At 41.3% G+C, this 12,495-nt stretch overlaps 1 long non-coding RNA gene across 1 annotated transcript in view; it reads left to right on the top strand.

Moving 5' to 3' along the window:
- Positions 1–12,495, top strand: part of 4930586N03Rik (RIKEN cDNA 4930586N03 gene) — a 72,275-nt gene that overhangs the window by 26,992 nt on the left and 32,788 nt on the right. The gene's annotated exons all lie outside the window — the stretch shown is intronic.

The following is a 12,495-nucleotide window of genomic DNA, read 5'->3' on the forward strand; positions in this document are numbered from 1 at the left end:
TGGCTTAGTTTGTTATTTAACATTCAATCCTACAACCTGTTTATGAGCAGACAAGGTGGGTGGGTCTCCTTTTGGGTAAGGATTCTGGGGACAGATATGGAAGAGTAAATCGAGGGGAGAAAGTTGTAATTGGATTATTGATTGAGCTCTTGAAAGGACCTAGCCAGTTTCCTGCAAATAGTGAATAAAGCTACCATTGAAATTTCAGTTTCTAAGCACTAACTGGAGGTTTGTTTTTTGTTTTTTTGTTTGTTTGTTTGTTGTTGTTGTTGTTGTTGTTGTTGTTGTTTCGGAATGGCCAATCCAAGACTGCAAAATTTCAAGAGTAAAGACTTTCTGAATACTGTACACTCTATAAAGAAAATTAGTTGTAGGGACATGCCCACACCAAGGTGCAGAAAGTAGTGTGAGGGGGCTCTACTAGTTACATTTACTGTAATTTAAACATTGAAATGATTGATAGCAGTGGAATATAATATACCAAAAAATAATAATAAAATCCCTGTAACTCCACAGCAATACTTAGGAAAAAACAAAACAAAACAGTGAGTTAGGGGAAAGTCCTGTGTCGATATAAGACTAGTAAATTTAAGACAAATTACAGAAATAGGAAATGCCCATTTTGCAATTACCAAATTCAATTAGGCAAAGATAATCTAAGATGCTAAAATCTTCCATACATTATTAATGTATCTTAGCATTTAGCACTTATTACAAAACCAAAAAACTACCTTTGTTTAAAAATGTAAAAATTAGGCTTAGATATCATATGCCTCCCAAGATGACCCAGTGGAAATGCACACTACCTTCCCTAGACATGGCAATGTGCAATAAGAACCCCAGTTGTTATGACACTGTCTTAGTTAGGGTTTTACTGCTGTGAACAGACACCATGACCAAGGCAAGTCTTATTAAAACAACATTTAATTGGGGCTGGCTTACAGGTTCAGAGGTTCAGTCCATTATCATCAAGGTAGGAGCATGGCAGCATCCAGGTTGTCATGGCACAGGTAGAGCTGAGAGTTCTATGTCTTCATCCAAAGGCAGCTAGTGGAAGACTGACTTCCAGGCAACAAGGGTGGGGAATCTTAAGCCCACACCCAAAGTGACACACCTACTCCAACCAGGTCACACCTATTCCAACAAGGCCACACCTCCAAATGATGCCACTCCTTGGCCCAAGAATATACAAACCATCACAGACACTTATGTCCAAGTATTTTGTGATAAAAGAAAGTGAAGTGGAAATATTTGGGTTTGTTTGTATTTTTGTTGTTGTTGTTGTTGTTGTTGCTGTTATTTTGAAGGTTTTTTGTTTTCTTTTGTTTTGTTTTTTGAGATTCGGTTGTTATATGTTTTTCTGGAAACTGTCTTTTGAAAAGATGTTATGTTGAAGCAGACATGTAAAAGGATGTTTAGCTAAGAACAGATGTGGTGGTGTTTGTTGTTTTAGAAGCTGCCTGGGAAAAGGGCATATGGTATTTTGCTGGAATGGACATTTAGAGGACATGTGATGTTTGGAAAGGGTATAATTATCACCCAACAGACAGTGGATGAGGCTCTGGCATTGGTTCATTCTTTGCTGACATTTGTATTTATTCAATATGTGTGTGTGTGTGTGTGTGTGTGTGTGTGTGATTACACTGTGACTGCCTTCAAAAACTCTAGAAGAGAGCATTGGATCTCATCCCAAATGTAAGCCACCATGTGGTTGCTGGGAATTGAACTCAGGACCTCTGGAAGAGCAGTCAGTGCTTTTAACTGCTAAGTCTTCTTTCCAGCCTTCTTTGGTCTTTCTTGGGCTTTGCTAATGCTAGTCTTCACTGATAATGCTGTGGCATTGGTTCACCTTGCCACCTTTGCTCCTCATTTGTCATGATTTTGTAGAGAAATGCTCCAAAGAACTTCTCATGATGTTCCAAAAGCTTCTTGTCACTTCCTCTGACTCAGGACAATTGGAGGGCCTCACAGTTTCTTTGGGATCGAACTACTTGCTAATTCATGGATGGTGTTAATGTAATAAACTACCAGAGATTTCAATTCTTAAACCAATATCTCTAAATGCCTTTTAGTTTGAGTCCGGCTTACCTGGTGCTGTTGTTCAGTCTTTGTAGAGTTAGAACCCTTTGCAAAACTCATTGGTGTTTGGTATAATTCACATCTTTCAAATTGTAATACTAAAACCATTTTCCTGCAGGCTGTCACCCCAGGACAAGTTCCTAAAGGCTGCCTTCACACCCTTATCACAAGGTCTTTTCCTTCTCCCCATCTTATAACACAGAAGCTTAGGTCAGGGGCAAACAGAGTACTTATGCAGGCAATTTGGGCAGACTATAACATCTCTGTCACATAATCTTATCTAACCAAGAAACTCAGTCACTGGTTCCGTGTGCTCAGGAGGGATTTACTCAGATACGTGCACACCTAAATATGCTTCTGGAATAAAAATGAATATGAGGTCATAAACCTTTGAGATGGGGAGGGGTGTGACAGGAGTTATAAAAGAGTCAGTGTGGCTGAGGATATAACTCATTTGGTACAGCACTTGCTTGCCTACCATGCACAAAGCCCTAGGTTAAGCTTCTGCATCTCATAAATTTGGTGTGGTGACAAGCACTAGGGTAGCAGAGGCAAGAGCATCAGAAGTTCAGGGTTAGAGCTGGAGAGATACCTCGATGGTTAAAAGCATTTGTTGCTTCTGAAGAACCCAAGTTTAATTCCCAGAACTAATATAGTGGTTCACAACCACCCTTAACTCCAGCTCCAGGATAGCCAATGCCCTCTTTTCACCACTTCTAGCACCAGACATACATGTAATGGACATACAATGCAGGCAAAATACTTAAAACACACACACACATGCACACAGAGGAGGAGGAAAAGGGAGAAAAAAGATTATGTGTGCCTTAAAGTAGTAGTTAAAGAAATTCATAGTTATCCTTGGCTACAAAGAGTTTGAGGCTAGCCTGTGCTGAAACTCTGGCTTAAGATAAAAAGAGAATCCATATTATTCTATGTTGCTACGTACAGGAAAATGAGGGATGGGTGGGGTTGAGGCAACTGAAATACGGGACTGGAGACTACACACTGCACTTGCATTCAAAGGCAGCTAGCAGCTCTATTTAGAGTAATATAGTTTAGAAATAAAGATAGTGAATACTTAAGTTGGTGAACTATAGGGAAGGGTAAACTGTAAAACAATTTTTTTTCAACAGGAAACAAAAGTCCATCTAGACACATTATAAAGATAGGAAAAATGTCAAAGAAAATGAACCAGCTGAGACCATGAAAGAAGATTCTAGAGGTTGCTGAAGACAATGTAGTTGGATAAGAAGAAGGAGGGTTTGACATGTTCAGACTAGTCAAGGCATTAATTTTCTTGGAAGACAGGATAGGTGTGTGCTCTCAAGTAGCCAGGTCTGTGACTGTCAGATATTATTTCCCAGTGGAACAGATAACTACAGGGAGTGATGAGTTATGTGTACAATGTCAAGTGTAAATTAGGGCATCAGCACAGACAGATATAAGAAAGCAGTTATTTTCTACAATTCCCTCAGCCATTCTTTTCTGAAGAAAAAAGAACTGCTGCAGGTTAAGCTTCCTTAGTTAATTCCTAAGGCTTTCCTCCCTTTGAGCCAACTGCCATACTTCTCAAAGTCGTCCCTATTTCCTTCACTTGTAAAACTAAAATGCCCATTTAGAAGAGATGAAGGGTTTAAGTCCACTTAGAGATCTACACTAAAAGGCTTCTCATTTTCAGATAGTAAGCAATTTGTCAGTTATAAAACCATGAATCCTGAGAATAAGACTTTCTAGTAATTCAAAACAGATGTAAGAGAGTACAAAATAGGTCCCAAATAGTTACTCTTCACTTCCTCTTAGATTTTAATCTTCAATTTGATGTTACCAGTCACTATCAAACATTCCCCTAAAATTTTATACTAATTGAGGCTCTCATGCAGATCTGGCTGACAAATTCCTAATCTTCCCATGTATACCTAACTCCTGAGTGCTGAGAGTAAGCCACCATGCCTACATTATTTCCACTAAAACTTGGTATGTGTGCAAAAGCAGAGGCCAGACATAAATGTTTGGGCGTTCTCAATCACTATCCTAAATTGGTAAGTATAGAGCTTACCAATTTGCCTAGATTGGTTGGCCAGTGAGCTCCAGGGATTCTCTTATCTCTGCTTCCTCAGTTACTACTATCACGAGCACCACTATGCCTGCTTTTTACACGGTTACCAGGAACTGACATTCAGGTTATCTTGGCTGTGCTGATTTGAATGAAAATGGCCTCGATAATTTCATTTATATGAACAGTTAGTCCCCAGTTGGCAGAACTGTTTGAAGATTAGGAAGTGTGACATTGCCCCGCCAGGGAGGGCTTTGCCAGAGCACCCGGGAGAGCCATCTTGGTTCCCGGATCCCGCAGAGACCTGTCTGCGCAGGGGAGAGTGTGGACTACAGACTCTGACTGCTTCTGGGACAGGCAGAAGCCACAGAGCTTCTAAGGCAGACCCCTTTTTGGGCTCCAGACATCCAGGCACCTTCCCTGCTGGAGTAGAGGGAGGGCTTTGGCGGAGCACCCGGGAGAGCCATCTCGATTCCCAGATTCCGCCGAGACTACTCTGCCCAGGTGAGACTGTGGACTACAGAAGCTAACAGCTCCTGAGACAGGCGGAAGTCACACAGCTTATGAGGCAGACCCCGTTTCATACTCCAGACATCGGGCACCTTCCCTGCCAGAGGAGATGTGTCCACCCTGCACAGGAGAGCTTTGCCAGAGCACCTGGTTGAGCCATCTTGTTTCCCGGATCCCGCCGAGATTAGACTGCGCATGTGAGAGTGTGGACTACAGAAGCTAACAGCTCCTCGGACAGCCAGAAGCCATAAAGCTTCTGAGGCAGACTCCAGACATCTGGGCACCATCCTTGCCAGAGGAGGGGTGTCTGCCACGTGGGAGGGCTTAGCCAGATCTCAGGGGGAGCCATCTTGGTTCCTGGAACCCGTGAGACCTGTCTGCACAGGTGAGGGTGTGGACTACAGAAGCTAACTCCTTCTGGGACAGGTGGAAGCCACAGAGCTTCTGAGGTAGACCCCGTTTCTGGTTCCAGACATCCGGGCACCTTCCCTGCCAGAGCAGATGTTTACACCCCGCCCGGGAGGGCTAAGCCAGAGCACTGGGGGAGCCATCTTGGTTCCCGGATCCCATGAGACCTGTCTGCACAGGTGAGAGTGTGGACTCCAGAAGCTACCTGCTTCTGAGACAGGCAGAAGCCACAGAGCTTCTGAGGCAGGCCCTGTGGTCACTTTCCCTGTAATAGGAGAGGTGTCCACCCCACACGCGATAGCTTTGGCAGAGGACCCTGGAGAGCCATCTTGATTCCCGGATCCCACTGAGACTAGTCTGTACCAGTGAGATTGTGGACTACCGAACACACTGGGACGGCCCTGTTTCGGGCCTTCATCTTCTGCTAGGAGGCAGGTCCGAATGCCTGATATCCTGCAAGAGGAGAGCTTGCTTGCAGACAGTGCTCTAACTACTGAATCTCAGGAGAGAGCTATTCTCCCAGGTCTGCTAATAGAGGCTAACAGAATCATGAGAAGAACAATCTCTAACCACAGACATCTATAACAACTAAGTCCAGAGATTACCAGATAGCAAAAGGCAAATGTACGAATCTTACAAACAGAAACCACGACCACTCACCATCATCAGAACCCAGCAATCCCACCTCAGTCAGTCCTGGGCACCCCAACACACCTGAAAAACTAGACCAGGATTTAAAAGCATATCTCATGATGATGGTAGAGGACATCAAGAAGGACCTTAATAACTCACTTAAAGAAGTACAGGAGAACACTGCTAAAGAGATAAAAGTCCTTAGGAAAAACAGGAAAACACAACCAAACAGGTGATGGAAATGAACAAAACCATACTAAACCTAAGAAGGGAAGTAGACACAATAAAGAAAATGAAAGTGAGGCAACACTGGAGATAGAAACCCTCAGAAAGAAATCTGGAACCATATATCAGCAACAGAATACAAGAGATGGAAGAGAGAATCTCAGGTGCAGAAGATTCCATAGAGAACATCTTCACAACAATCCAAGAAAATGCAAAATGCAAAAAGATCCTAACTCAAATCATCCAGGAAATCCAGGACACAAAGAGAAGACCAAACCTACGGATAATAGGAGTAGATGAGAATGAAGATTTTCAACTTAAAGGGCCAGCAAATATCTTCAACAAAATTATAGAAGAAAACTTCCCAAACCTAAAGAAAGAGATGCCTATGAACATACAAGCCTACAGAACTCCAAATAGACTGGACCAAAAAAGAAATTCCTCCCAACACATAATAATCAGAACAAAAAATGCACTAAATAAAGATAGAATATTAAAAGCAGTAAGGGGAAAAGGTCAAGTAACAAATAAAGGTAGACCTATTAGAATTACACCAGACTCCTCACCAGAGACTATGAAACCAGAAGATCCTGGACAGATATTATACAGACATTAAGAGAACATAAATGCCAGCCCAGGCTACTATACCCAGACAAACTTTCAATTACCATAGATGGAGATACCAAAGTATTCTACAATAAAACCAAATGCACATATTATCTTTCCACGAGTCCAGCCCCTCAATGGATAATAACAGGGAAAAAAAAAAAAAAAAAACCAAGGACAGAAACCACGTCCTAGAAAAAGCAAGAAAGTAATCCTTCAACAAACTTAAAAGACAGCCACAAGAACAGAATGCCAACTCTAACAACAAAAATAATAGGAAGCAACAGTTACTTTTCCTTAATATCTCTTAATATTAATGGACTAAATTCCCCAATAAAAAGATATACACTAACAGACTGGCTACAGAAACAGTACCCAACATTTTGCTGCTTACAGGAAACCCATCTCAGGGAAAAAGACAGACACAACCTCATAATGAAAGGCTGGAAAACAAATTTCCAAGCAAATGGTCTGCAGAAACAAGCTGGAGTAGCCATTCTAATATCTAATAAAATCGACTTCCAACCCAAAGTTATCAAAAAAAGACGAGGGGCACTTCATACTCATCAAAGGTAAAATCTTCCAAGAGGAACTCTCAAGTCTGAATATCTATGCTCCAAATGCAAGGTAAACCACATTCATTAAAGAAACTTTAGTAAAGCTCAAAGCACACATTGTACCTCACACAATAATAGTGGGAGACTTCAACACACCACTTTCATCAATGGACAGAGTGTGGAAACAGAAAGTAAACAGGGGCACAGTGAAACAAACAGAAGTTCTGAAACAAATCGATTTAACATATCTACAGAACATTTTATCCTAAAACAAAAGGATATACCTTCTTCTCGGCACCTAATGGTACCTTCTCCAAAACTGACCATATAATTGGTCACAAAACAGGCTTCAACAGATACAAAAATATTGCAATTGTCCAATGCATCCTATCAGATCACCATGGACTAAGGCTGATCTTCAATAACAACATAAATAATAGAAAGCTAACATTCACCTGGAAACTGAACAACACTCTCCTGAACGACACCTTGGTCAAGGAAGGAATAAAGAAATAAAGACTTTTTTAGAGTCTAATGAAAATGAAGCCACATCATACCCAAACTTACGGGACACAATGAAAGCATTTCTAACAGGAAAATTCATAGCTCCGAGAGCCTCCAAAAAGAAACTAGAGAAAACACACACTAGTAGCCTGACAACACACCTAGAAGCTCTAGAACTAAAGGAAGCAATTCACCCAAGAGGAGTAGACGGCAGGAAGTAATCAAACTCAGGGCTGAAATCAACCAAGTGGAAACAAGAACTATTCAAAGAATCAACCAAACCAGGAGCTGGTTTTTTGAGAAAATCAACAAGATAGATATACCCTTAACCAGACTCACTAGAGGGCACAGGGACAGCATCCTAATTAAAATCAGAAAGGGAGGCATAATAACAGATCCTGAAGAAATCCAAAACACCATCAGATCCTTCTACAAAAGGCTATACTCAACAAAACTGGAAAACCTGGATGAAATGGACAACTTCCTAGACAGATACCAGGTACCAAAGTTAAATCAGGATCAGATTAATGATCTTAACAATCCCATTTCCCCTAAAGAAATGGAAACAGTCATCAATAGTCTCCCAACCAAAAGAAGTCCAGGACCAGATGGGTTTAGTGCAGAGTTCTATCAGAGCTTCAAAGAAGACCTAATTCGAACTTTCCTCAAACTATTCCACAAAATAGAAACAGAAGGTAATCTACCCAATTCATTCTATGAAGCCACAATTACTAAACCACACAAAGATCCAACAAAGAAAGATTACTTCAGACCAATTTCCCTTATGAATATCGATGCAAAAAATACTCAATAAAATTCTCGCTAACCAAATCCAAAAACACATCAAAACAATCATCCTTCCTAACCAAGTAGGTTTCATTCCAGGGATGCAGGGATGGTTTAATATATGGAAATCCATCAACGTAATCCATTATATAAACAAACTCAAAGACAAAACCCACATGATCATCTCGTTAGATGCAGAGAAAGCATTTGACAAAATCCAACACCCATTCATGATAAAAGTCTTGGAAAGATCAGGAATTCGAGACCCATACATAAGCATAATAAAAGCAATCTACAGCAAACCAGTAGCCAACATCAAACTAAATGGAGAGAAACTCGAAGCATTCCTACTAAAATCAGGGACTAGACAAGGCTGCCCACTTTCTCCCTACCTATTCAACATTGTACTTGAAGTCCTAGCCAGAGCAATTCGACAACAAAAGGACATCAAGGGGATACAAATTGAAAAGGAAGAAGTCAAAATATCCCTTTTTGCAGATGATATGATAGTATATATAAGTGACCCTAAAAATTCAACCAGAGAACTCCTAAAACCTGATAAACAGCTTCAGTGAAGTAGCTGGATATAAAATTAACTCAAACAAATCAATGGCCTTTCACTACACAAAGGATAAACAGGCTAAGAAAGAAATTAGGGAAAAACCCTTCTCAATAGTCACAAACAATATAAAATACCTTGGCATGACTCTAACTAAGGAAGTGAAAGATCTGTATGATAAGAATTTCAAGTCTCTGAAGAAAGAAATTAAAGAAGATCTCAGAAGATGGAAAGATCTCCCATGCTCATGGATTGGGAGGATCAATAAAGTAAAAATGGCTATCTTGCCAAAAGCAATCTACAGATTCAATGCAATCCCCATCAAAATTCCAACTCAATTCTTCAACGAATTAGAAAGGGCAATCTGCAAATTCATCTGGAATAACAAAAAACCTAGGATAGCAAAAACTCTTCTCAAGGATAAAAGAACCTCTGGTGGAATCACCATGCCTGACTTAAAGGTGTACTACAGAGCACATATGATTAAAAAAAAAAAAAAAACCAAAAAACAAACAAACAAAAAAAAAAAACTGCATGGTATTGGTATAGCAACAAGTAAACCAATGGAATAGAATTGAAGACCCAGAAATGAACCCGCACACCTATGGTCACTTGATCTTCGACAAGGGAGCTAAAACCATACAGTGGAAAAAAGAGCATTTTCAACAAATGGTGCTGGCACAACTGGCAGTTATCATGTAGAGGAATGTGAATGGATCCATTCCTATCTCCTTGTACTAAGGTCAAATCTAAGTGGATCAAGGAACTCCACCTAAAACCAGAGACACTGAAACTTATAGAGCAGAAAATGGGGGAAAACCTCGAAGATATGGGCACAGGGGAAAAATTCCTGAATAGAACCACAATGGCTTGTGCTGTAAGATCAAGAATCAACAAATGCGACCTCATAAAATTACAATGCTTCTGTAAGGCAAAAGACACCATCAATAAGACAAAAAGGCCACCAACAGATTGGGAAAGGAACTTTAGCTATCCTAAATCAGATAGGGGACTAATATCCAATATATATAAAGAACTCAAGAAGGTGGACTCCAGAAAATCAGATAACCCCATTAAAAAATGGGGCTCAGAGCTTAACAAAGAATTCTCACCTGAGGAATACCGAATGGCTGAGAAGCACCTGAAAAAATGTTCAGCATCCTTAATCATCAGGGAAATGCAAATCAAAACAACCCTGAGATTCCACCTCACACCAGTCAGAATGGCTAAGATCAAAAATTCAGGTGACAGCAGATGCTGGTGAGGATGTGGAGAAAGAGGAACACTCCTCCATTGTTGGTGGGATTGCAAGCTTGTACAACCACTCTGGAAATCAGTCTGGTGGTTCCTCAGAAAATTGGACATAGTACTACCGGAGGATCCAGCAATACCTCTCCTGGGCATATATCCAGAAGATGTTCCAACCAGTAAGAAGGACACATGCTCCACTATGTTTATAGCAGCCTTATTTATAATAGCCAGGAGCTGGAAAGAACCCAGATGCCCCTCAACAGAGGAATGTATACAGAAAATGTGGTACATTTACACAATGGAGTACTACTCAACTATTAAAAAGAATGAATTTTAAAAGCTGGGCGTGGTGGCGCACGCCTTTAATCCCAGCACTTGGGAGGCAGAGGCAGGCAGATTTCTGAGTTCGAGGCCAGCCTGGTCTACAAAGTGAGTTCCAGGACAGCCAGAGCTACACAGAGAAACCCTGTCTCAAAAAAAAAAAAAAAAAAACAAAAAAACAAAAAGAATGAATTTATGAAATTCCTAGGCAAATGGATGGACCTGGAGGGCATCATCCTGAGTGAGGTAACCCAATCACAAAAGAACTCCCATGATATATATTCACTGATAAGTGGATATTAGCCCAGGAACTTAGAATACCCAAGATATAAGATACAATTTGCAAAATGCATGAAACTCAAGAAGAACGAAGATCAAAGTGTGGACACTTTGCTCCTTCTTAGAATTGGGAACAAAACACCCATGGAAGGAGTTACACAGATAAAGTTTGGAGCTGAGACGAAAGGATAGACCATGTAGAGACTGCCATACCCGTGGATCCATCCCATATCAGCCTCCAAACGCGGACACCATTGCATACACTAGCAAGATTTTGCTGAAAGGACCCTGATATAGCTGTCTCTGGTGAGGCTATGCCGGGGCTTAGCAAACACAGAAGTGGAGGCTCACAGTCAGCTATTGGATAGATCACAGGGCCCCCAATGGAGGAGCTAGAGAAAGTACCCAAGGAGCTAAAGAGATCTGCAACCCTATAGGTGGAACAACAATATGAACTAACCAGTACCCCCTGGAGCTCGTGTCTCTAGCTGCATATGTATCAGGAGATGGCCTAGTCGGTCATCAGTGGAAAGAAAGGCCCATTGGTTTTGCAAACTTTATATGCCTCTGTACAGGGGCATGCCAGGGCTAAGAAGTGGGAGTGGGTGGACAGGGGAGTTGGGGGGGGGGGCGGAATCTTTGGATAGCATTGGAAATGTAAATGAAGAAAATACCTCATAAAAAATTATTTAAAATAGTGTTATTTTATTGGGAGAAATGTGTTGTGGGGCAGAGGACCGTGCCAGGAAACTTGGTAAAGTTGAGTGGGTTAGAAGCCCTGCAACCTCACCCCAGAGCTTCACCTGCTTCGATCCATGCCCTGGTCATATGGCCACACTCCCTACTATGGTACATAACATTTGGTGATCAAAACAGAGTTCTTCATGCTAATAAGGTATCTAGAGACCCTGAGAGTTTGGCCAACATGGTTCCCTTCACAAACAATTCTCCCTGCAAAGGGCATTTCATCTCTGGTTCATCCTCAGGAGATGGCATGCACCCATTTTCCTCAGTGAAAAAAGTCAATGAATAGTATGAAACCAAGGACTGTCTCTTTCACCAAGAACTGGCCTCAGACTCCTCATCACAGGCTTGAAGACCCCTGACTCTCTGTTCCTGACTCCTATTTCCAGCAGAAACTGGACATCCACCCAGGAATCAAGGAACCCAATTTTGACCTCCCACATCTTAGGCTGCATTTTCCCACCCCAAGCAGTGTATCAGCACTTCCCACCAGCCTATCTGACTGGGCACAGGATAAATGCAATCTAGCATCTCCCATTTCACATGGCTTTGAAGTTTCAAAAAGACTCTGCCTTAAGTTTTGTGAATCAGTATGTGAGCTTTCAGCTGTTCCTTGTCTCTACCATCATGGACTCTATACATCTGAAACTCTAAGCCAAATTAAACTCTTTAATAAGTTGCCTTGGTCATGGCATGCTATCATAGCAATCTAAAATAAGTCCTTCAGAACTTAGTACCAGGGCTACTGCTGTGACAAACCTGACCATAAGCGGGTTTTATTTTTTGAGGAATGTGACAGATTTGAGGATTTTGGACTTATAGTTAAGTTAAGGCCATCATAGTTAAGATCTTGGAATACAGTAGTACTGAGAGCTATGCTCAAGAGGTTTCAGAGAGGAAAACTATTAGCAATTGGGTTAGAGATCTTTCTTGTGTATTTTGGCAAAGAATGTGTTGCCTTTTGCCCTTGTCCAATG

The sequence above is a fragment of the Mus musculus genome, chromosome 13, assembly GCF_000001635.26.
Source record: "Mus musculus strain C57BL/6J chromosome 13, GRCm38.p6 C57BL/6J".
Taxonomy (NCBI): domain Eukaryota; kingdom Metazoa; phylum Chordata; class Mammalia; order Rodentia; family Muridae; genus Mus; species Mus musculus.